General features: G+C 42.5%; 1 protein-coding gene across 11 annotated transcripts in view; it reads left to right on the top strand.

The window, feature by feature from the left end:
* TIAM1 (TIAM Rac1 associated GEF 1) overlaps positions 1-24,673 on the top strand; it is a 457,120-nt gene that overhangs the window by 275,581 nt on the left and 156,866 nt on the right. For 8 of the 11 annotated variants that reach the window (XM_032174685.1, XM_032174683.1, XM_058428039.1 and 5 more), the window contains one exon: positions 20,042-20,218. The exons of 2 other annotated variants lie outside the window; for them this stretch is intronic. The gene's annotated coding sequence lies outside the window, so the exon portion shown is untranslated. Of the gene's footprint in view, positions 1-6,943; positions 14,903-20,041; positions 20,219-24,673 lie in introns of those variants that run through there. One more of the 11 variants, XM_032174687.2, reaches the window with a different exon arrangement.

The following is a 24,673-nucleotide window of genomic DNA, read 5'->3' on the forward strand; positions in this document are numbered from 1 at the left end:
TTGGGAGGCTGAGGCGGGCAGGTTACCTGAGGTCAGGAGTTCGAGAGCAGTCTGCCCCAACATGGCGAAAACCCGTCTCTACTAAACATACAAAAAATTAGCCGAGAGTGGTGTTGGATGCCTGTAATCCTAGCTACTCAGGAGGCTGAGGCAGGCGAATCGCTTGAACCCGGGAGGCGGAGCTTACAGTGAGCCAAGATCGCTCCGCTGCACTCCAGCCTGGGTGACAAGAGTGAAACTCCATCTCAAAAATAATAATAATAATAATAATCAGAGTCAAGAATCTTAGAATCCTAATGTGCATATTCTCAAAAGCTACATGTATTCTTTACCTTTGTCCTGTTAAGGGCATCTATTGAATTGTAGAAACTCTCAGCTGTATTACCACACTGTGGCAATTGGTATTCCTTTTGAGCACTAGGATAACCTGTTAACTGTTCACCATAAAGAGTTTCATTAAGTTGCACGCCTCCCTTTTCATAGCCTCTGAGTTTATTGTATGGCACCTAACTTTTGAGCCTTAGATTACATTTTTGGGGTCCCCATCTCATTTCTTCATTGCTACCCACCCAAATAATTTTTTTTTTTTTTTTTTTTTTGACACAGAGTCTCACTGTGTCACCCAGGCTGGAGTGCAGTGGCGTGATCTCGGTGCACTGCAAGCTCCACCTCCTGGGTTCACGCCATTCTCCTGCCTCAGCCTCCCGAGTAGCTGGGACTACAAGCGCCTGCCACCACGCCCAACTAATTTTTTGTATTTGTAGTAGAGACAGGGTTTCATTGTGTTAGCCAGGATGGTCTCGATCTCCTGACCTCGTGATCCGCCTGCCTTGGCCTCCCAAAGTGCTGGGATTACAGGCGTAAACCACCGCACCTGGCCCTTCAAGACCCTTTAAGAAGTCTTAAGCCTTCCTTGTCCTACCATCCTGTGTGGAATCTTGAACCATGCCATCCACAAGGTGGGTGCTAAGCATATGGTAACAGTGAATGGGGTTGAGTTGAATTGAGATGGAGGTTTGGAAGCCATAAATTGAAGGGAAATTTTTAGATGAAAAATAGCGTCAGGATCTTATTTACCTTTATGGAAAACCGAGCTGTACTGGGTGGTGCAGCACAGATGGCAGGCTGTTCCTGTGAGTGTGGGGATGGAGTGAGAGAAACAGAACCAAACAGGTGGCCCAAGAGCTGCCACCCTGGTGCCAACATGCATTCAGGCCATATGCGGGGCCCCCTTCCCCGTTCTTGTGCGAGTGAGGCAGCCGCAGAACCAGAAGGCTGATGTTATTTTGATCACCAAGCTCTATTTAGTGAATACACTTGATTAATTTCCCTCCTTCTCATGGATGCTATTTTGAATGGAAAATCACTACTGGAAAAATAAATCTCTACATTAATGATGCCCACAATCCTGTTTTTTCTCTTTACATACCATACCCAACGGCTCTCTTTTCTGTGAAGCCCAACATTTTTAAAGCCCTTACTAGGTGCTAAATTTTACTGAGGAAGAACCTGAAACCATAGAGAAATTAACTGATTTTCTCCAAGTTAACAGGTTACCCTGGTGCTCAAAATGGAATACCAATTGCTTGCCCACTATGTATGTTCTTTGATTTGACCCTTGAAAATTCAAACTCCCTGCTCCGTGGTGGAGAAGCAGAGTTAGAAAGGACTCCTAAGCCAACACTCTCAGCTTGTTTTCTCTCTAGATGGATATTTTCAGAAAGGGGTATACTTAGGGCTTGGAGGGGCTGAGTTTCTCCTGAGCCTTCTTGGGATTGGTTTGGTTTAAATGTGACTTGTCAGTTCTTACTAGCTGGGAGGAAATGCTCTCCCAGTGTGATGCATTAGTCATGAGCAGGGAGTGGGAGGCTGTTGAACAATATTCCAACCTCCCTCCCCACTGCTGGCCTTTCATGCTGAACTTTAAGCCCAGCTGCATTGGAATTGAGGACTTGCTGGGGACACCCCCCACCCCCACCATGCTGTGTGCTTGAAGTCTTGGCTTACAGGTGGGAGACAGTGATGATTTCAGATCCAAGACTAGAGCAGAAATAACACCAACAGGGTAGCTTATGTACCCAGGGCCTCCATAATTTATGTTGCTTGAGAGGGGAGGGAGGGTGGTTAAAAGTAGGGGCTGTTTCAAGAACCAGAAGCTGTGGTTTAACTACCACATTGTTCCTGGATATGTGTGTTTTCCAATCTGTAAATATATTTTAATACAGTTTTCCATGTTTAAATAAAAGTTAGTCACCACTCGATGATGTTGGCTACCAAGAGACATAAGCTTGGATGGTTGCAATTGTCTTGAAATATATGGAAAGGAAGACATTCTGCAAGCCTTGCTGCCCTTCTCAGCGACCTCTTCATGCCCCGGAGACTGTGGCTACCTGGAACACCTGAGCTGACCTCCCTTCAGAGCACAGGACAGGTGGCCTTGTGGGATGGAAGAGAGTTTGTCAGCAGCACCTGTTGGATATTGCATTGCAGACATTCTGTGGGAATACATTTTATTCTCTTTCTTCCTTTGGCTAGTATTGATGGCATTACTAGGCACTGGAGAAAAAGTCTGTTGTGTGGGGAATGATGGTTCGTTTGATGTGTCAACTTGGTAGGTTGTGGTGTCTAATTGTTTGGTCAAATACCAGTCTAGATGTCTAGATGTTGCTGTCAGTTATGTTTGGATGTAATTAACATATACATCAGTAGTGATTGAGTAAAGCCAATGACCCTTCATAACATTGGTAGGCCTCATCCAATCAGTCAAAGATCTTAAGACAGAACACTGAGGTCTCCAAGAAGGAAGAAGTTCTGCCTCCAGATGCCCTTGGACTCAAACTGCAGCATCGTTTTTTTCCCTGGGTCTCAAACCCTACCTTGCAGATTTCAAACTTGGCAGCCCCCACAAACGCATGAGCCAATTCTTTAAAGTAAATCTCGGCTGGGCACGGTGGCTCACAACTGTAATCCCAACACTTGGGAGGCCCAGAAGGGCGAATCACTTGAGGTCAGTAGCTCAAGACCATCCTGGCCAACATGGCGAAACTCCATCTCTACTACAAATACAAAAATTAGCTGGGCATGGTGGCGGGCGCCTGTAATCCCAGCACTTTGGGAGGCTGAGGTAGGTGGATCACCTGAGGTCAGGAGTTTGAGACCAGCCTGGCCAACATGGTGAAACCATGTCTCTACTAAAAATACAAAAATTAGCTTGGTGTGGTGGTGCGCACCTGTCATCCCAGCTACCTGGAGGGCTGAGGCATGAGAATCCTTGAATCTGGGAAGTGGAGGCTACAGTGAGCTGAGATCATGCCACTGTATTCTAGCCTGGGCTACAGAGCAAGACTCTGTCTCAAACAAACAAGTAAATAAAGTAAATCTCTTTCTTTCTCTCTTCATATAGATGCAGAGGTGTAAGTACATATCTCTCTATATAGGTTTTCTTTAACACAGAGGGGCATGCGCCATCCAGCACTATGACAAAAAGTGATGAGCTGTGGTCCCTTCTGTCATGGAACTTGTGATTCTACCAGATGATAGGATTAAGTCAAGTATTCAAATATCTGATAACCATAGGGATTCAGAGGAGAAAAGTGATACAGACAGTTTTGGAAGGTCAGAAGTTTGCAAAGTTTTCCAGTAAAACATCCCAACATAAAAAGAGAACGAGCTTCTAACCATTCCATGTGCCATCTTATTTTTAGGGGAAGATAGATATTTCATTTTAGAAAGTCATACATATTTAAAGTTGTATTCCAGCATCAATCTGCCCCACCTCCCCTGCTCACCCTAACTTCCAAGTAGATCTTTGAGTAAAATGGATTCTTCTGAAAGATGCTGCTTTGCTCCTCTAGCGCCCCTCTCTGCTGTGTATGCTGTGGTTGTTTGCACCTCAAGTTTGCAGAGCGGGGATGGGAGTGGTGGCATTTTTGAAGACAGTCAATGCACTTTGAATGTGGATTAGTTTAGTTGTACAGTGGCATATGCATTGGGCAAATAGGACAGAAAAGAGATATTCACAATGGCAATTGAGGTCCGGGCATGGTGGCTCACACCTATGATCCCAGCACTTTGGGAGGCCAAAGTGGGCAGATTGCTTGAGCTGAGGAATTTGAGACCAACCTGGGCAATATGGTGAAACCCTGTCTCTACCAACGATACAAAAATTAGCTGGGTGTGGTGTGTGCACCTGTAGTCCCAGCTATTTGTGTGGCTGAGGCATGAGAATCACTTGAACCCGGGAGGTGGAGGTTGCAGTGAGCTGAGATCATGTCGTTGCACTCCAGCCTGGGTGACAAAGTGAGACCTTGTCTTTAAAAAAAAAAAAAAAAAAGCCAGGCGCAGTGGCTCACGCCTGTAATCCCAGCACTTTGGGAGGCTGAGGCGGGAGGATCACTTGAGGCCAGAAGTTTGAGACCAGCCTAGCCAACATGGTGAAACTTCGTCTCTACTAAAAATACAAAAATTATTCTGGCATGGTGGCGCATGCCTGTTATCCCAGCTACTCGGGAGGCTGAGGCATGAGAATCACTTGAACCCGGGAGGCAGAGGCTGCAGTGAGCCCAGATCGCATCACTGCACTCCAGCCTGGGCCACAGAACAAGACTCTGTCTCAAAAAAACAAAAAACAATGGCAATTGAAAGCAAGGTGACCTGGATTAGAAGGGTAGGAATAGAAGGGACAAGATGTAGAAGATACTTCAGGGGCCTTGTGGGGGGAACAAGGGGAAGAAGGAGACAAGAGGAAAGAAAGAAATGAACATTCCTGAAGCCCCGACTAAATACCAAGGAAAGGTGTGTTTACATACATTGCCTCGCTTAATTCCCAGCACAGACCTGCAGGCAGGTATCCTGTTTTGCAGATGGAGAAAGTGATTCATAGGGATGTTAAGTGGCTGGCTTAAGGTCACAAATGCAGTGAATGGCAGGTTAGGGTCAGGTCTCAGATCCTAAGCCTGTGTTACATTTACCAATCACGCTGTCCTCATAAGCGTGAAAGGTTTTGACCCTAAGTGGTGGATCATCAATAGGATAATCCCAGGAGGTGAGAAAGAGGGATTTGTGCTGAAGAAGGAGAGTCTGGAAGGAACTAGATGGAGCCATAGAAGGCTGTGGGCAGAACCTACAGTTGTGGCAAGAGGAATATCTGAGGGGTATACAGGCATGGAATTCAGCCGGGCACAGTGGCTCACGCCTGTAATCCCAGCACTTTGGGAGGCCAAGATGGGCAGATCACCTGAGGTCAGGAGTTCAAGACCAGCCTGGCAAACATGGCGAAACTCCGTCTCAACTAAAAATACAAAAATTAGCCGGGTGTTTTAGTGCGTGCCTGTAGTCCCAGCTACTCAAGAGGCTGAGGCAGGAGAATCACTTGAACCTGGGAGTGGAGGTTGCAGTGAGCTGAGATCGCGCCATTGTATTGTCACCTGGGTGACAGAGCGAGACTCCATCTCAATAAATAAATAAACAAATAAATAAATAAAGGCATGGAATTTGAGGGAAGGGTGTGTATTTTGGAGGGGGTGCAGATCAGCAGGATCAGATGCAGATGGGAGGTCATAGCCATATGAGTTCCTAAGGAGAGCTCCTTCTGTCATCAGCAGTGATTTTCTGGATTGGAAGCTGGCCAGAGACAGGTTTCTGGAAGATTAAGCTTTTTTGTTGTTATTGTTTTTTCTATGTATGAGGAGAAAAGTTTTGTATAACTTTTTTTTAAATAATTTTTCATTGCCTGTTATTGTTAGCCTTTATTCTTCCAGACTATAGAACTGAAATTTCTTGGCTACTTACCCTGGCTGTATCTGAAAACACTCACACTGAGAAATGCAGTTATGGTTGGAAAGGTGCTTTTTTGTTTACTGCATCTTGGTGAATCACAATACACAGTATTGTCTTGACTTGTGGTGGGTGGGGATGAGTCCTTCTGTCTTATAATTTTCTTCTTCTACATATGGTGTGGTTTTATTAACTACTGGTGAGGGGATAATTTGTTATTATCGTTGTTGCAAAAGCACAACTGAATTTAGTGGTCCCTAGTGAGCGCTAGTGCTATCACCAGATGATTTCAGAGCAGCCAGAGGATTTCAGCACATGTCTCCTGAATGGTGATGTGCTACCTTCCTGAAAATTCTGGGAGATTTTGGCCCTCGCACATCGTGTGACTTCGTAATAATGCTAAAATGTGGATAATATTTTGACTGTACAGATGGGGAAACTGAGGAAACACAGGTGGGGTTTGCTAGTTGCAAAAGCAGTCTCCATCAGCAGAAAACAGATCCTCTTTGGTAAAAAGCTGTTCCACAATCTGTTGTTAATTTTTTTTTTTTTTTTTTTTTTTTGAGATGGAGTCTTGCTCTATTACCCGGGCTAGAGTGCAGTGGGGCAACCTCAGCTCAGTGCAACCTCTGCCTCCCGGGTTCAAGCGATTCTCCTGCCTCAGCCTCCAGAGTAGCTGGGATTACAGGCACGCGCTGCCATTCCTGGATAATTTTTGTATTTTTTTTCCTTTTTTTTTTAGTAGAGATGAGGTTTCACCATGTTGGCCAGGCTGGTCTTGAACTCCTGACCTCAAGTGATCTACCTGCTGTGGCCTCCCAAAGTGATAGGATTATAGGCGTGAGTCACCATGCCCAGCCAATGTTTGTTTTTTTGAGCCAGAGTTCTCCACAGGTTGCCTTTCCTGGTTTTTTTGGTAGGTCCCAGATTGGCCCTGTATTTCCTTGAGCACTAGCCTTCAATATCAGATGAATGTGCAAGATGAATTCATCAGGGCATGAAAGGAAATTTCAAAATTTATGTTTCTTTTTATCTTTTGCCTTTAGATTTCTGTTGGTTCAAATAAATTATGTGCTATATAAATACATACAGAAAATTGAAATGTGCATAATGCATTTGAACAGTACTTCATGTATATATACATTAAATAAATAAGCAGTGGTAGGCATACTCTTTGGGGTGGGCATGCTTAGAACTATTTTTTTTGAATGGTGATGCCAATAAAACCATTTGCATCATAGTGCCCTGGACAGGAGTATACTCATTGATTCTTGGAGGGCAAGCCTAGTGTCTCTTTCACTTGCCTTGTGTGTGGTCCCATAGATATTACTTGGCAGTGAATGTCAAGCTTTTAAAGCCTCTTGCTGTCATACTAGAAACAGATTTGCTTTGTGAGTTTATGTATTGGTTTTCTGCATGGGGACTTTGATGTATCACTGTTTGAGAAACGTTCCCATGACTCCCCAGGAATTGCCTTTATATTAAAAGAGGCTGATTATCCTCTTATGATTTTTAGGGCGGGGAATATGGGCTCTGTTTGATTTTTGTTTTCTTCTACTTTAACAAATCTGATTTGCAATGACTTCATATGCTTTTTATTCTCTCCCAATTTGTCATTTGGCTAGGATGAACAGTAATTGTTGCACAGCCAAAAAATCTTGCACCGGCTTTTAAATGAGCTTAGGTCACTTTTCTGGGGTCCAGCTCAGTGGTACTTTTGCCTTAATTGAATCACCTATATACTGAAAAAAGAATACCCAGTAGAGAAAAATCTCATGGTGGTTACCATTGTGATGCCCATGGGTTTTGACTTGAGCAAGTTAAAGAAATATGGACTTCTTTGCAGGTGTAGGGAGCACAAAAATTTCCAGACCATCCTCCTAACTTTAAAAAGAATGGGTGCTCAGGAGAGTTGGGCTGAGTCACTTGTGTCCCATAGTTAACCCACGTCTTTCTTGCCATCCCTCTGTGCCCATCACCATGTGCTCCACTCTCAGCCTTTGCTGGTCTGGTCACTCACATAAACCAGAGCATTGCCTGAGATCTGCTTGGTATTGCAAAGCTATTGACTTCTTATTTTATACACTCACAGAAAAGTTAAATGATTGTTCTTAAATGCTACATGTGTTTAAGTGGCACTTGGCCATGCTTATTTATGCATTGCAGATATATCGCACTGTGATTTGTACAGCTTTGATCATTGCCTGCATTCAGTGATCTTATTTAAATAATAACAGTGAGTTCAAGGTGTGAGTCAAGAGCATGGTGGGTTTCCTGCAGCCTGAGAGTATTTTGGAGGCTGAATCCAAATCTGATTTACTTTTTAACTTTATGACGCCAAGATTGAGGCATCCCATTTTTATTTTTGCATTAAATTATTGAAGCTGTTAAATCCATTTATTATTACAGGTATTGATTTAGTCCATACAAAGTGTGGTTGAGATGGTGTTTGAAACTTCTGGCCTCTCATGGAGAATTAGAGGGTTTGGTTTTTGTTTTTTTTGTGTGTTTTAAGTTCCATAAATCTGCATTGGAATTGGCCATTATTTGTGTCTCCATTCCAATATCCTTCCTGATCTAAGCTTTTTGGGAGGTGCTATGCTCTGAATGTTGGTGTACATTCATATATTGGAACCTAATGTGATAGTATCATGCGGTGGGGCCTTTAGGACTTAATTAGGTCATGAGAGCTCTGCCCTCATAAATGGGATTCGTGCCCTTATGAAAGAGACTTGAAGGAGCCTGTTTGCCCTTTCTGTCAGGAGAGGATGTAGCAGGAAGGTGCTGTCTGTGAGCAACAGGCCCTTATCAGATGCTGAATCTGCTGGCAACCTGAACTTGGACTTCCCAGTCCCTAGAACTGTGAGCAAGAAATTTCTGTTGTTTATAAATTACTCAGTCTAAGGTATTTTGTTATAGCAGCCCAAACACACTAAGGCAGGAGGGGTTTTTTTTTTTTTTTTTTTTTTTAACTGTATTGCTGTTCTAGTGGGTTCCAGGCCTCTGTTTTTGAGGTCCTTTGTGGAATGGACACCGAATTTCCAGTAAGATCACTGTAAGTGAATTGTGGCCTCTCAGGGATAACTTTTGAGTCCGGTGCTTGAATATACCCCAGACTGGAAGGTGTTATTGTCACCTTCCATTTCAGTTACCAAGCCAGGAACTTCAGAGAAGTCTATGCCTCCTTGTTCTTCCTCCTTCTTTCCTCAAGGGATGTATGTGGCCACCGAGTCCTGGTGATCCTACCTGTCATTCTCACTACTCCAAGGCACTCACTGTCCCCGTTGGGCCATCCCATGTGATTGATGGCTTGCAATAAGTCTTTCCCTTCTCTCCCAGGCTACCCAGGTGGGAAAACTATGTTTGATCATGTAACTCCCATAATAAAATCTCAACTCGCCTAATCCCATCAAATATAATCATGTTCAGTTCCTTTGTGTAGCATCCATAGCCCCAGCCCATCTTTTTAGCTTCATCATCTCCAGCTTTGTCTCATGCACTTGCCTCCGTACGACATTGAGCTAATGATACTTTCATTCCTCAGAGTCTTTGCTTATACCCTTCTCTTTTACTGGAAATTTCTGTCCTTTTCTTTGTGTAAACTCTGTCCTATCCCTGTTCATTTCCTCTCATCCTCCTAAGCTAAGCCAAATCCTGTTAACCTGTTAGGACCAGGTTCAACTGAGAGCCTCTCCTTGCAGAATTAGTCTATTTCTTCACATCCTTCACTATTAATAATGCCAGACTAGCTGTTACACCCCTGTCTGAGTGGGTAAATGTCCACTGTCTTCCCAGATTATAGACATCATAAAGAAATGGTCTATTTCCTCATTCCAAACATATAACAGGTGCCCAGTAAAATGTTGGTTGAGTTGAACTGAATGTATGATCATCAGTAAAATTCTACATAGATACTCTGCCTTACCCAAACAATTCGTAAGCAGTTTTTAGATAGTCCTAAGCGTAGCTATTTAGAAGCCTATTTTTGTATACTCTTTTTCATAAGATGCTGTCATTTGTAAAATGCACCACTATTTTGCATACCACTAAGAAGCAGAGAAAATGGCACCACTAAATCCCAATACACCATTGTGATTGTAAGATATATTCAATTTCAGAGATGTTAAGAGTGAAAAATGGTGTTTCTTAAAATCAATGAAATAAAGAATTAGTTTTTACATGTTGGAGCTTGTAGTCTTAATTGTATAACTGTGAAGCAACTTGAAATGATTTGCAAATAAAAACTTAAGGTCATTTTTTTTTTTCCATTTTAAAATGAGGAGTGACTAAAGGAGAATTTGGGACCAAGTGCCCAGGGAGTGACTTGGGACTCAAGGCCTTTTGACCGTGGTTACGTCACTCTATCTTGTGGTACCTCTGACAAAGTCCTCAAGTTTCGTTCTTCTCTTTCAAAAGATGAGGATTTATGGGTAAAGAATCACCTGTATTTTGAAAATGTGTGGGAAGACTTTCTTTAAATAAACAAATGCACACATACAAACACACACACACACACATTTGTTGAGACAGGATCTCTCTCTGTTGCCTAGGGTGGAGTATCATGGCACAGCCACAGCTCATTGCAGCCTTGATCTCCTGGGCTTCAGTGATCCTCCCAGGCTAGCCACCCCAGGAGCTGGGACTACAGGTGCATGCCACCACATCTAATTTTTTTTTTTAATTGCTTGTACAGATGATGTCTTATGGTGTTCCCCAGGCTGGTCTCGAACTTCTGAGCTCAAGCGATCTTCCTGTTTCGGCCTCCCAAAGTGCTGAGATTACAGGCATGAGCCACCAAGCCCAGTCCTTTAAATATTATTATTTTAAAGAAATAGAGATGAGGTCTCACCATGTTGCCCAGACTGGTCTTGAACTCCTGGGCCCAAGTCATCCTCCTGCTTCAGCCTCCAAACATGCTAGGATTACAGGCATGAGCCACTCACTGTGCCTAGACCCTTTAAATACTTTTTAAAATCATTAACTTTAAAGTGCAGTATTCTTTGCTGCACTGTGATGTTTATTTGGTTTTTGATTAAAATCCTTCTGTTAGGTTATGCCACCTAAACACATATCAAGGTTGATGATGTTCATAATATCCCCCTAGCAATGGTGCAACACAGGATCCTATTACAATTTCACTTTTTACATATGGCAACTCTTATTTCCCAGCTATCATACTTGCCCAGTGCCTTTTAGTTATTAAATTAAGTTGCTGATCAATTATATACACACACTTACACACTTAATATTTCTAGATTCTCTTTCTTCCTCTCCACTTACAATGTCATAGCCTTAAAAGCTTTCTCATTATCTGGAAGATTGAAATCTCTGTTTTATTTTAATTAATTAATTAATTCATTCATTTATTTATTTGTTGAGACGGAGTCTCACTCTGTGCCCAGGCTGGAGTGCAGTGGCGCAATCTTGGCTCACTGCAGCCTCCACCTCCTGGGTTCAAGCGATTCTCCTGCCTCAGCCTCCCGAGTAGCTGAGATTACAGATGTGTGCCACCACACTCAGCTAATTTTTGTATTTTTAGTAGAGACAGGGTTTCACCATGTTGGACAGGCTGGACTCTTAACTCCTGACCTCAAGTTATCCACCCACCTTGGCCTCCCAAAGTGCTGGGATTACAGGTGTGAGCCACTGCGCCTGGCCTGAAATCTCTCTTTAACCATGTTCTGTTAAAAGAATTTCATGCTGTCAACACAAGGGCAATAGCAGCAGAGACAGCCCCAAGGTGGAAGCAGCAAGTCCACGGGGGGAGTGATTCTTTTTGGATGGGCCCTTTAGGCTCAAAGCATCCAGGGACAACAAGGCAGATTTTCACACCCCATCCCTGTGACCTTTCCAGCAGGGCTTGGGATTATCTTCTCTGTTGTCTGGATGCAGGCAGTCCCAGCCCTTGTTGCCAACAGGCTTAGTTGCCACACTGGCCTCTTGAGTGCATGGCCTCACTCCCCTCCGCCCCACAAGCTCTTCCCTGATTCCAGAGTGGCCACACCCCTCTGTGTGCGAAGGCAGCTCTTGGTCAGAAATTTCATTGGGGAATGAAATCATGGCTGATGACCACATCCTGTTCTGCTTCCTGATGAAGGAAGGGGACCTCTTGATATCCTGACTGTATTTTTGGGTGAAAGACTTTCCTCTTGGCTGCATGGTAAGGGAACAGGTTAGGGGAAGCCAGGCTGTAGGGGTCAGAGGCCATCAGGGAAATTGCAGGTTGCACTTCCATGCTTTTGGGTCACTGGGTCAGGTCTGGAGAATGTCTTGGAGGTAGACAGAAGCTGCTGAGTCTGAGAGTCCCTTGCGGTGCCTTTTTCCCTGACTTCCCATGTTGGGCCATGTCCCTTAGAATGGAGACTCCCTTGTCTCCAGGCTGGCTCAAGGCTGAACTTCAGGCTTGGAAAACAGAGAATTAGAACCAAATTCCTCACTTTGGGAAGCCAAGGTGGGCGGATCACTTGAGGTCAGGAGTTCAAGACCAGCCTGGCTAACTTGGTGAAACCCCATAACTACTAAAAAATTACGAAAAAAAATCGGCTGGGTGTGGTGGCACATGCCTGTAGTCCCAGCTACTCGGGAGGTTGAGGCAAGAGAATCGCTTGAACTTGAAAGGTGGAGGTTGCAGTGAGCCAAGATCACACCACTGCACTCCAGCCTGGGTGACAGAGCGAGACTCCATCTCAAAAAAATAAAAAATAAAAAATTCCTTTCCTGGAACTTCAGTCTTTGACAGTGAAAGAGGAGCTGTCTTTACCCTCCACCCACCCTGCTGTGTGTCCTAGGAAGTGTGGCTTCCTCCTATGCCTGCTGCAGCTTCTACAACTTACATGGGAGTGGGAGGCAGCTCTGTCCAAGGGAAGAGATCTAAGGGTGGCTCAATTTTGGAAAATGAGTTGTTGGGTAAAGTGATTTGATTTTGAAATCTCTTCTAAACCAAGGTGTTGGTATGTTCTTGAGGTGATTATTTTGGTGTGCGGTTTAAGGATTATTACTCTCCTATGTTTCATAGGAGGTATGAAAACACTGAGAATGAATACTGTCCTCTCCCACTGTCTTCTTGCACAAGCTTAGATTACCTAGTTCTCTCACAGGGAACACCCTGTACATTAAGCCACAGTGTGGTGAAATAGCAAAGGACAGATCTAAGCATTAGAAATTAATGACATTCAGCTCCATTTCTATTTTCTTTGGGGATCAAATGTTCTACCCTGCCTTACAATGTAAGCGTGCTTTTTTGATGTGACTGAAACTTGGAATTTAGGAGCCAAGAGCGAGCCCAAAGCTGCGTTCTAGCATTCCATGGAAACTACTCTTGGAGTGTTGGGTGGAATTCCCAAGTGTTCAGTAGCTTTGCGGCTTTAAGAAATGGGAAAAAGAGAATGGGCGTGGTGGCTCATGCATGTAATCCCAGCATTTTGGGAAGCCGAGGCGGGTGGATCACCTGAGGTCAGGAGTTTGAGACCAGCCTGACCAATATGGTGAAACTCCGTTTCTACTAAAAATACAAAAATTAACTGGGTGTGATGTGCGCTTGTAGTCCCAGCTACTTGGGAGGCTGAGGCAGAAGAATTGCTTGAATGCTGGAGGCAGAGGTTGCAGTGAGCAGAGATCATGCCACTGCACTCCAGCCTGGGCGACAGAGCAACACTTCATCTCAAAAAAAAAAAAAAAAAAAAGAGAGAGAAGAAAGAAATGGGAAAAAGAGATGCTGCTTTGATTTTGGAGAAAGCACATGATTCTCATGTGTGTCCTGAGAACGTTATTACATCCATTTCAGCGAGCTGGGGCCCACTTGAACTATTCCTAGAGTCAGGCTGTATGAGTATTTGGGAGATTTGGACACTGGCCGTGTGACACAGCCCTTGGGGGTCGGGTGGCTTCCAAACCCTGTTGGGAGCAAGCTTTGCAGGAAGTGATGTGGTGTCAGTGTTGCAGTACATTGGCAGCTGTCAGTCAGAGATGTAGTTGCAAGGTGATAAACACCAAGAACTTAGGGGAAGTCTAAAGAGTATTTTGGCCTGATGCCATGAACACAGTGCCAGCTAGATAGTAAGCTTTCCATAAATGGTAGCTCGCCCTAAGTTGAGATACATATTAATTTCACTTTGAAATGTACCAACTTTACTTCTAAGAAATATGGTAATGTCTGTCCTGGCTGAACCTGTTGGTTAAGTATTGCCAAAGATTTACCGCTCTAAAATTAAAGTTATGATTTTAGATAGTTCCCGACTTGTGGTTGACTTAAACATATTGATTGTATGAATCTGTTTTCTTGCTTAGTTTATTTAGGATATATTTGGATACATTAGGAAGTAACATTGCCCAAAACTAGGGCAGTCTATGGATATGGAAAGTTCTGGGGACTTTTTAATAATTTTCTGATTTGGGTGTCTTTTTATACCTGCCTTCGAAATATGATGGGGATAAAACTATTTCATTCATGCTTTATGGAGCAGGAACTTAGGGCCCTTATCACGGCTCATTCATCTGTTCGGAGGGATTGGTTTTTCACTGGGAGTGCTGGCCCTGCCCCAGGGCCATCAGTGGGAAAGCAGGAAGCTTTGTGCATGAATCCTTATTGCTATCTCAGCTTTCACAGAAGCCAGACAAACACACCCTTGGTGAAACAGTGGCTTTACACCAGATGGGGTGTGGTCATCTGTCAGCATGTCCCAGCTACAATCAGCTGTGAGCCAGAGAGTCCATCTCAAGGTCACCCCCCTTCAGTCATGCTTCTGCACTCCGTGGAGGGCAGACAGTGCTCAAGAAGAATTTCCTGGAAGGAACACAGTCTGTCCACTCTGCAGCAGTATCCTACATCTTCAAGACGGCTGCTTGCTGCTGAATTGCGGTTTTTAAAAAAATAATTGTCAAGACAAGAAACATTCCTATGAAATTTGTCACTGAGCCTTCGTGGAAGGATGAGGTCTAGAGCATTGCTCATCACATCACAGTGGCCTCAGAGGACCGGCAGTGGAGACGCCTGTCTGATTCGAGTACCAAGAACCAAGAACTCCTGTGCTTCCTTTGAACCATCGATTTGGACATTGTGAATTTTACAACTGCCATGTTTTTCCTATTTGACTTGGCTATTATAAAGCTTACTGTTAAATGGAGCTAGGTATGTAACTCAACAGGATATGCATGGTTACCCTCATTCCTCCTATTAAATTGTGTATCCTTAGAAGTCATTCCCAAGTTTTTTCTTAAGTAACAGTTTAAAAAGTGATGAAACTTCTTTAATTTCTGAGCCACTTAAAATTTTCTAATGTGCTAGATCCATCCATCTATATCCATCCATCTGCCCATCTACCATCCATCTATCCACCTACCACCCATCAGTTATCCATTCACCATCCACTATCCCTCTATCCATCCATCTACCCATCTACCATTCATCCATATCTCTATCTCCATCCACCACCCATCCATCCATCTACCATTCATCCATATATCTATTATCCATCACCGTCTGTCCATCGACCATCCATCCATCCATCCATTCATCCAGCCATCCATCCATCCACTTATCCGTCCATCCGTCTACCCATCTACCATCCACCTATTTATCTGTCCATACTGATTTGGGGTCTAAGTATGACTATTAAAAACTAAAGGCGGTTGGTGCTTATTGCATATGAAATAAATGTTTAAGATTTTGATGCAAGACCTCTGCCCCCACCGTTTAAGCTCAATGTAAAGGAAAACCTCCTGATTGTCATTAAACTACTGGTTATGGAAAATTTGGGGACACTAAATCATAGTAAACACAGTAAGAATTTACATACTTATATAAATTTTATAGTTTATAGTGTTACATGTTGATTATCTAATTTCTTTCCTATAAGAAAAGATATTAGAGGTAAGTATTGGTAAGGCAAATAATATTACGTCCTCATTTTTTCTGATGGTTTTCAGAATGGGTAATTTACTATCCAAAGGTCACTTAATTTATGAAGTAATAGCACCTGGTAATTGAACCTGGGTATTTTGAGGGCAAATACAATACAGTATCCTTTTCTCTATACACGGATGCCTGGAACTTGCAAGGACTTAAAAATGACAGAATTTCCCTTATGAGTATGTTTTTTTTGTTGTTGTTTGTTTGTTTTTTGAGTTAGGGTCTCACTTTGTTGCCCAGGCTATAACCTCAAACTCCTGGGCTCAAGGGATCCTCTGACCTCAGCCTCCCAAGTAGCTAGGAATACACATACGCCACCATGCCCAGCTAATTTTTTTTATTTTTTGTAGAGGTGGGTGTCTCACTGTTTTGCCCAGGCTGGTCTTGAACTCCTGTCCTCAAGGCATCCTCCCACCTCAACCTCCCAAAACACTATGGTTACAGGCATGAGCCACTGTGTCTGTCCCCTGCCCCCCATCCCCAAGTGTCTTTGACACTTTGAAGGTGAAAAAGAAAGTTCTGGTTTGGCAGACATTTTTGGAAAAGCCAAGGATTAAATGCTGTGGACACAGTATTTCTTACACCATATTTTCATCTTAAATAATATTACAGGAGTGGAGCAGTGGGACTTCTCAGCCCCATCAATTTTTGCAGGTATTTGAAGCCTGAGATTAGTTTTGGTAATACTCACTTCCAGTACATGCATTTTCCTGTGAAAACTGGTTATTTGACATGTGACACAGAAATTGACTATATGAATTGAGGATTGTATTAGTCCATTTTCATGCTGCTGATAAACACATACCCCAGACTGGGTAGTTTACAAAAGAAAGAGGTTTAATTGGACTCACAGTTCCACGTGGCTGGGGGCGCCTCACAATCAAGGCGGAAGGCAGGGAGGAGAAAGTCACATCTTACCTGGATGGCTGCAGGCAAAGAGAGAGCTTGTGCAGCGAAACTCCTCTTTTTAAAACCATCAGCTCTTGTGAGACTCACTCACCAATTGGGAGAACAGCACAAGAAAGACCCACCCCCATGATTCAACTACGTTTCAGTGGGTCCCTCCCATGACACGTGGGAATGTGGGAGTTACAATTCAGGATGAGATTTGGGTGGGGACACTGCCAAACCATATCAAGGATGCCTCAGAGTGAGACTGAAAAACTTGGTAATTTCAGCATTCGCTTCCCTAGGAGTCATCTTAACGTAATGTAAGCAGGCCTACTGGTACTGCTGGATTTCGTCAGTATGGCTGTGTGTGTGTGTGTATGTGTGTGTGTGTGTGTGTGTGTGTGTGTGTGTGTGTATGTGTGTGCTATAGCCAATTGAGTAGACCGCATGCATCTTCTAGCTGGATTAGTTAATTCTCCTTGTTCCACAGCAAATTTAAGGTGACTGATGTCATTCAATTTATAACATATCATTCAGTTTCAATGAATTAGATATCATTTTGTTAAGGAAGCCTGCATAATAATGGCCCATTCTGTAGCACATTCCTTATGGTTTAAACATTTTAAATAGTAGTGGAAATAATAGCTAATGTTTATTGAGAACCGATAACGGGATAGGCACGAGGCAAATTCTGTAACATAGATGATCTCATTTAATGCTCATGACAACCCAATGGTTTAGGAATCTTATATCCCCACTTGTTAGAGGGATAGGACATTTAGAGTTTGCCCTAAGTCATGCTGAAAGTAAAGATTTGACTTGCAAAGCCAAGATATGACCAGATGCGTGCAGCTCGACTCCCAGCTTGGACTCCCAGCACTGAGCTTGGTACGTAGCTGTCTCCCAGTGAAACTGAGTTCTTTGCAGCTCTTGGAGAAAACCCAGAGTACTGACAGTTCCCAGATTGCCATGGTGGCATCCATTCACAAGGCCATGATACAATTAACCTGCTGTAAGGGAAATGGATACGTACTTGTTGGCACATTGCGACCTTAGCATATCTGCTGATTGTGGAGCTCTTCATTAGTCCACATTGTGGATCAGTTCCACAACCAGGGTCATAGGCAAAATTTTTCCCTACCAAAATCAGAAAGAAGTTATACCAAATCAACTCCGTTTTGCTTTCCTTCATGTTTTTCAAATAATGCCTTTTCTCTCTGTATAGTTTTTTTTGTTGTTTATTTATTTATATATTTTTTTGTTCAGGGACTAGAAGAATATAGAGAAAAAATTTTATTCTATCTGAATACGTAATTTTTTAAAGTATAGAAAATGCATTATCAGCCTCCGTTGTGCAGGTGGAAGGACAGCCGCCTGCCGGCCTCCTTTGCCAGCAAGAATCCAGCCTTGCAAATTATTGGCAGCTGGCACCGTAATGAGTCCATTTCAGCATAAATGGGCTATTGCTTATTAATTTCTGCCAGTTCCTAAGCAATTCAGGAACTGCTTTGGAAATTTGGAAATTTGCAGAGAGCCGTTTAAGGAGGATGCCCAGGGAAAGGGAGCGAACCGGTTAGCAATGGGGGAATTGTGGAAAGGGAACATATTGTGGGGGTAATAATGGGGTATTGCTGAGAACTCGTGCTCCTTTCCCTGCAAGCATGAGTCACTAACTTCATGGTTAAATAGCGTATTTTCCAAGATAAGGAAGAACTGTCTTTGCTTATTGTTCCATTCTGGATAGACATACATATTTATTTACTTACTGCCTATATGTGGCTCCTTTCCACAAAATAGGCAGTTTTCTTCATATTCCTGCTCAAAGTATTTGTCATCTCAGGTTCCCACCTGCTGAAACCACCAGCAGCGGGCAGCCCCAGGGGAATGTCTGGGAAGAAAGTACCAAAATGAAGCTACCCAAAGAGGCCCTTCAGGCCTTTCTCTTGCTTGTCTTAGTATTTGTAATTTCACCTCTACCAGCAGGCTTTAAAAAGATGAAGGAAATAAAACAACCCCATTAACCCCACGTGTTCTTGGAGCTCTTGTCCATTGATTTTCCATGTTAAATTACAGTTTGGGTCTTTTACCTAAATTTTTTCCTGTGCATATTCTTCATGCATTTTCTCTGAATTTGATGTTTGCCTTCGTAAGAAAACGTGTATACAATGGAAAGTTCTATGTAAGTGATTTGGGCTTCTATTTTACTCTATTTCAGCATTTTCTTCAATGTTTGTTATAAATACAGCACTACTTTGAGAATAACTGAGGGTTGCTGGTTTCCTTTCATTTCTGTTTCTTGAGACTCTGAAGATTGAGTGGGACAAGGGAATCATTCTGTAGTAACCTGTTTCTGTTGTCCAACACCTTAATATACACAGATAGATTAAAATAATAAGATAACTTAGTCTGTAGGGCTATGTATTACCCTAAGTGTAAATAGGCTGGTATGTATGTATTTATTTATCTGATTTAAGCCTGTCATTTTACACCTGTATCCAAATGTTACATCATTTGATTTGGGATGTCATATTGTTACAGGAAAGAGGTCCCGATCCAGACCTCAACAGAGGGTTCTTGGATCTCGCACAAGAAGGTAGTCAGGGAGAGTCTATAAAGTGAAAGCAAGTTTATTAAGAAAGTGAAGGAATAAAAGAATGGATACTCCATAGACAGAGCAGCCCCGAGGGTTGCTGGTTGCCCATTTTTATAGTTATTTCTTGATGATATGCCAAACGGGGTGGATTATTCATGCCTCCCAGGCTGGAGTGCAAAGGTGTGATCTTGGCTCACTGCAACCTCCACCTCCCGGGTTCCAGCGATTCTCCCGCCACAGCCTCCTGAGTATCTGGGATTACAGGCACCCACCATCATGCCTGGCTAATTTTTGTATTTTACTAAAGATGGGGTTTCACCATGTTGGCCAGGCTGGTCTTGAACCCCTGACCTCAGGTGATCCGCCTGCCTTGGCCTCCCAAAGTGCTGGGATTACAGGTGTGAGCCACCAAACCCAGCCCATGCCTCCCCTTTCTAGACCATATAAGGTAATTTCCTGACATTGCCATGGCATTGTAAATTATCATGGCGCTGGTGGGAGTGTAGCAGTGAGGATGACCAGAGGTCACTCTTGTCACCATCTTGGTTTTGGTGGGTTTTAGCGGACTTCTTTACTGCGATCTGTTTTATCAGCAAGGTCTTTATGACCCGTATCTTGTGCTGACCTCCTGCCTCATCCCGTGAGTTAGAATGCCTTAACCATCTGGGAATGCAGCCCAGTAGGTTTCAGCCTCATTTTACCCAGCTCCTATTTAAGATGGAGTTGCTGTGGTTCAAACGTCTCTGACAGTATTTCACAAAAAGTTGATGTCATAGAATTGATGAAATGGGTTCGACAGAAAATGCCCATTTCCTTCCTTCTGCCTCATCATTTTCTTTCTGTTTTTCTATCTCCTCTGACCTGCTTCTCTCCAGGTTTTTGGCACATTCTCACAGACTTAGATGAAACTGTGATGGCCACCACAGGGGGCAGGTGCTGACATCGTCCCCAGCCCTGTGGCTGTTCATCCAGACATCATTTCCAACCTCAATATCTAAATGCCACAGTGCTTTTGGAGCAAGCCGGGCTGGGGACCACTGTTGCCTTTTAAGGTAGGTTTGCATATGTATATTTGAGCCTATATGTTTGTATGAATTAATGGAAATGCTTCAAAGGTGGTGGGACAGATACATTTTACTATCATTGTTGTGTGTAGCTCGTGGGAAAAAGAATTTGGAATCACTTCCTTGGATTAGGGTTACACCTATCTGACAAATCAAAAGCATTAGCATTAAAACAAAACAGAAAAGACAAAGTAGGTGCCTATGAAATCCTTTTCTCTGCTGTGAATTGCCCTCAGGATCTCGTAAATTTATCCCTGGGCTTCACCATCTTTATATCGGATTATGTTTGAAAAAGGCAAACCCGAGCTTCAAAATCTGACTTTGAAAACAATGATATGTTTTGTTTCTGCTTTGGATAATCTTTGAAAAGTAAAAATAAACACAGTCAAAATAATAATCTTTTCAAAATCAAAGATCATCTTATATTTGTTGCAAAACTTTCCTGCTTAGTCTCTGGTGTTCAGGGTATTTGTGTGTGACTTGGCAAAACTCTTTTCATGGGTTGTAACGATTTAGCGAAAACTTTCAGAACTTTGTCTCAATTTAATCTTAGCTCTCCCTCACCCCCACCCCCCAACACCGTCTTCAAGCTCAGCCTCCAGTAGAGAAAAAACAGGCTTGAAACCAAGACCTCCCACTAGAATCTAATTTTAAATTTGCAATCTGTTGTCTTGTGATTTCGCTTCAAATTTAACTTAGAAATAAATACATTTCATCCTTTCTCCTGCAGTTTTGGAGGCCTGTTTTCAAGTCATAGAAGGGTAATGATTACGTTTATTTTAATAAGTTTTTAAATACCTCAGGGGAGTGAAAATTTATATTATTAATCATTATAACTTACATCATTAAATGCCTTATGGTCGGATTTCACAATGTCCTTCCCAACGACAGAGAAACCTTGCTTTCACAGTTAACTTTTGGCTTGAATATGATATGAATTGGATTATCATGGGCCCACCAGTGAGATCTAAGGTTTTATGTATTTGAAGTGCCCTTGTTATAAGGCAATGTCGGTGTTGAACATTCCCACTCAGAAGAGCTAGACTAAAACTTCCGTATATTTAGGTTACCATCACAAGTAAGATACGGTTTCTGCCATTGAGATTTTATAATAAAATGAGAAGAAGGTACTTAAAAACAAGACAAATGTGCCAGTATACAAATAACCCTGCCATAGATACAAGGAGAGGAGGTCAGTGTGCCATTGAAATATAGCGAAACAGTAGAATAAGTCCAAGCTAGGTAGTATTTTCTTCATCTTAGGTAATTTTCCCAGGCCATCTGTTTTGGAGTTTGGGTTTGATGCCGTTTTGTTGTAGCTGTCAGCATAGTGCCCACATCCTTACTCTCTTCAGCTGTAAAAAAAAATTCAGTGACTTAAAAACCTGTTGGCATGTTCTATTTATTTTACTTTCCTTAAAATGAGTTACGTATTTAGTATAAAAACATTAGAAAATACCAAAAAAAGGTATAATTGTGAAAATTAAAATGCCCTACAAGCAATCCATCCGGAATAATTGCTTTTTAAAATTCTTACACAGATTTATCATGTGTATATGCATGTGAAATATTTACATATTAATATTCTTTTTCTTTTTTTTTTTTTTTAACCTGAGACAGCATTTTGCTCTGTCACCCAGGCTGGAGTGCAATGGTGCAATCTCGGCTCACTGCAATCTCCGCTTCCAGGGTTCAAGAGATTCTCGTGCCTCAGCCTCCTGAGTAGCTGGGATTACAGGCACCCCTGCGCCCCCCTCCACCACACCCAGCTAATTTTTGTAGTTTTTAGTAGACATAGGATTTCACCACACTGGCCAGACTAGTCTCAAACTCGTGACCTCAAGTGATCCACCTGCCTCAGCCTCTCGAAGTGCTGGGATTACAGGTGTGAGCCACCACCCCCAGCCACATCTTAATATTCTTGGAGAAAATTTTTAGCTGTCTCAAGGTCTGTATGTTGAATGTGCATTTCAAATCTAAGATTTTAATTCTGGAAGATGAGAAGAATTTTGCAGTAGAGATGTTTGACCCCAGTGGTAGAATCACCTTTTGGATTATTTACTCCCACACAGGGCAGGCCCTGGCCAGCTGACCCACAGGGCTGGCCATTGTTCATGTGGAACTTTCCTATTCTTCAGCTAGGGGGTGAGGCATCCTGTCCTGCTGTCTGCTAGGAGCACCACTGGAACCTCTAGTGTAATTGAGGGCATTAGACATCCTAAACCATAAAAATATTATTATAACCTCCTTAGTCCTCAAGGTGATGAAGTTGTTTCCAGATTCCCTTGTGTCTTTTTCTTTCCTTCCCTGTTTTCCCTCAACAATCTGTGGTTGTGGAAATATTTTTCTATGTTCTTTATGCCCAGGGCTTTGACCACAGGGTGGCTTTCTATTAACTGGAATATTTTCTTATGCAATACATGTCGTTTAAAAATGCAAGGTACGTGCTGTATCTTGGGTCATATAGGGTTGACCTTTCTTTTTTATGTGTGTTCTATTTGTTTACTCATGTATTTTTTTTTGAGAAGGAGTCTCGCACTATTTCCCAGGCCGGAGTGCAGTGGCACAATCTTGGCTCACTGCAGCCTCTGCCTTCTGGGTTCAAGTGATTCTCCTGCCTCAGCCTCCCAAGTAGAGCTGGGATTACAGGCGTGTACCATGCCTGGCTAATTTTTGTATTTTTGTAGAGACGGGGTTTTGCCATGTTGGCCAGGCTGGTCTCGAACTCCGGACCTCAAGTAATCCACCCACCTCGGCCCCCCAAAGTGCTGGGATCAGGCGTGAGCCACCGTGCCTGGCATTTACTCGTGTATTAATATCATCATTGATGTTCATAATGATTTTGCACAGGCATTGCAAGCAGTTAAGTTTCTCATTAATTTCAAGGGTGTTTACCTTTACTCAGGAAGCACACTTGTAATAGTTGCTTTAAAAGTCCTTGTGTGATAATTCCAACATCTGGGCGACCTTGGGATTGGCATCTATTGATTGTCCTTACCCATGAGAGCTAATTAAATTTTCCTGGTTCTTTGGAATGTATTGTGGGCATTTTGAATATTATGTTGTGATACTCCAGGTCTTGTTATATCATCTGGAGAATATTGATTTTTCCTTGTTATTTTGCAGGCAATCAACCTGACTGGGTTCAGATTGTAAGTGCTGTCTCACCTCCGTGGGTGGAGGCTCTAATGTCAGTTCAGTTTTCAAAGCCTTTGGTATACTGCTTTGAGTTTGTCACATTTGTGTGCCAATCAGGGGTTAGTCTGAAGGTTGGGCTGTGGTTTATGTCATGATTCAGTTCTCAAAGCTTTTGCTGTCTTGCTTTGGGTCAGTCCAGGCATGTGCATCTGAGGAGTGAGCCTGGCACTTGTGCAGATTTAAACACACCATTATGGGATATCCTTTCCCAGTTCTCTTTTCCCTAAGATCTCCACACTCTCTCTGACTTACAGGGACCATTCTTGATTCCTCTGGGTGGAGCAACAAGGTCTGATCCAGAGTTTTTGTTGCCTGTGCCATAGCGTCACTGGAGCCGTACTCACCCTTGCTATAAGGCTGGGTGAGAAATTAGGACAATAAAAACAAAATAGGAAACTCATGCTTAAATGGGTGGCATCCTCAGGTTTTGATCTTTTTTTATGTTTTTTTATTTGTTTGCTTTTGTTTACTTTTTGGTCCAGAGTTTTTAGTTGTCATTAGCTGGGCCTTAGTTGGTTTACTCCAACTTGCTGGCACCAGATATTAACAACTTACTTTTTTTTCACTAGTTTATTAAGACAGAAGCTTTATCCTCAGATAATCAACATCACCTCTTTATTTAACCTCATTTTGGACCACTGTTCTGTTTGCTTTGTACTTTCAGATCACATTTTGCTAGATGATGCTAAATGCTTGCTTTTTTGTTGTTGTTGTTGCCTAATTCATTGAAATTATGTTAGAATATTCTAGATGCTTTTCAGCTAAAAATAAGAAGGGATTCAACTACATTTCTTTTGGAAGAAGCCTCATTTTAAACTACAGTTTCATTAGAATATTCAGTTAGTTAGTTAAGACTCGTTTTGTTTGTTCAACTTTTTATTTCAAAATAATTATGATTCACAGGAAATTGTATGCAGGAAATGTAACCATCACCCAGTTTTTTCTAATGGTTGCATCTTACATGATTATAGTAAAATACTAAAGCCAGGAATTTGACATTGTTTCAATGTATGTATATAGTTCTATTTCTTTTTATTTTTTTTACAAAAGGCTTAGTAGCCTAATAAATCTGTAAAAGCAGTCCCTGAGAAATGACCACCTACCTGATAGATATATGAACCACCCTAACTAATAAGTATTTGTGCATATTGATAAAGTTTCTTAAAATACCTTTTAACTCCTTTAGTATGTATAGACAGTCCCCAACTTCGGGTGGTTTGACTTGTATTTTTTTAACTTTGTGGT

This window comes from Hylobates moloch, unplaced genomic scaffold (assembly GCF_009828535.3).
Source record: "Hylobates moloch isolate HMO894 unplaced genomic scaffold, HMol_V3 SCAFFOLD_14, whole genome shotgun sequence".
In the NCBI taxonomy this organism is placed as follows: Eukaryota; Metazoa; Chordata; class Mammalia; order Primates; family Hylobatidae; genus Hylobates; species Hylobates moloch.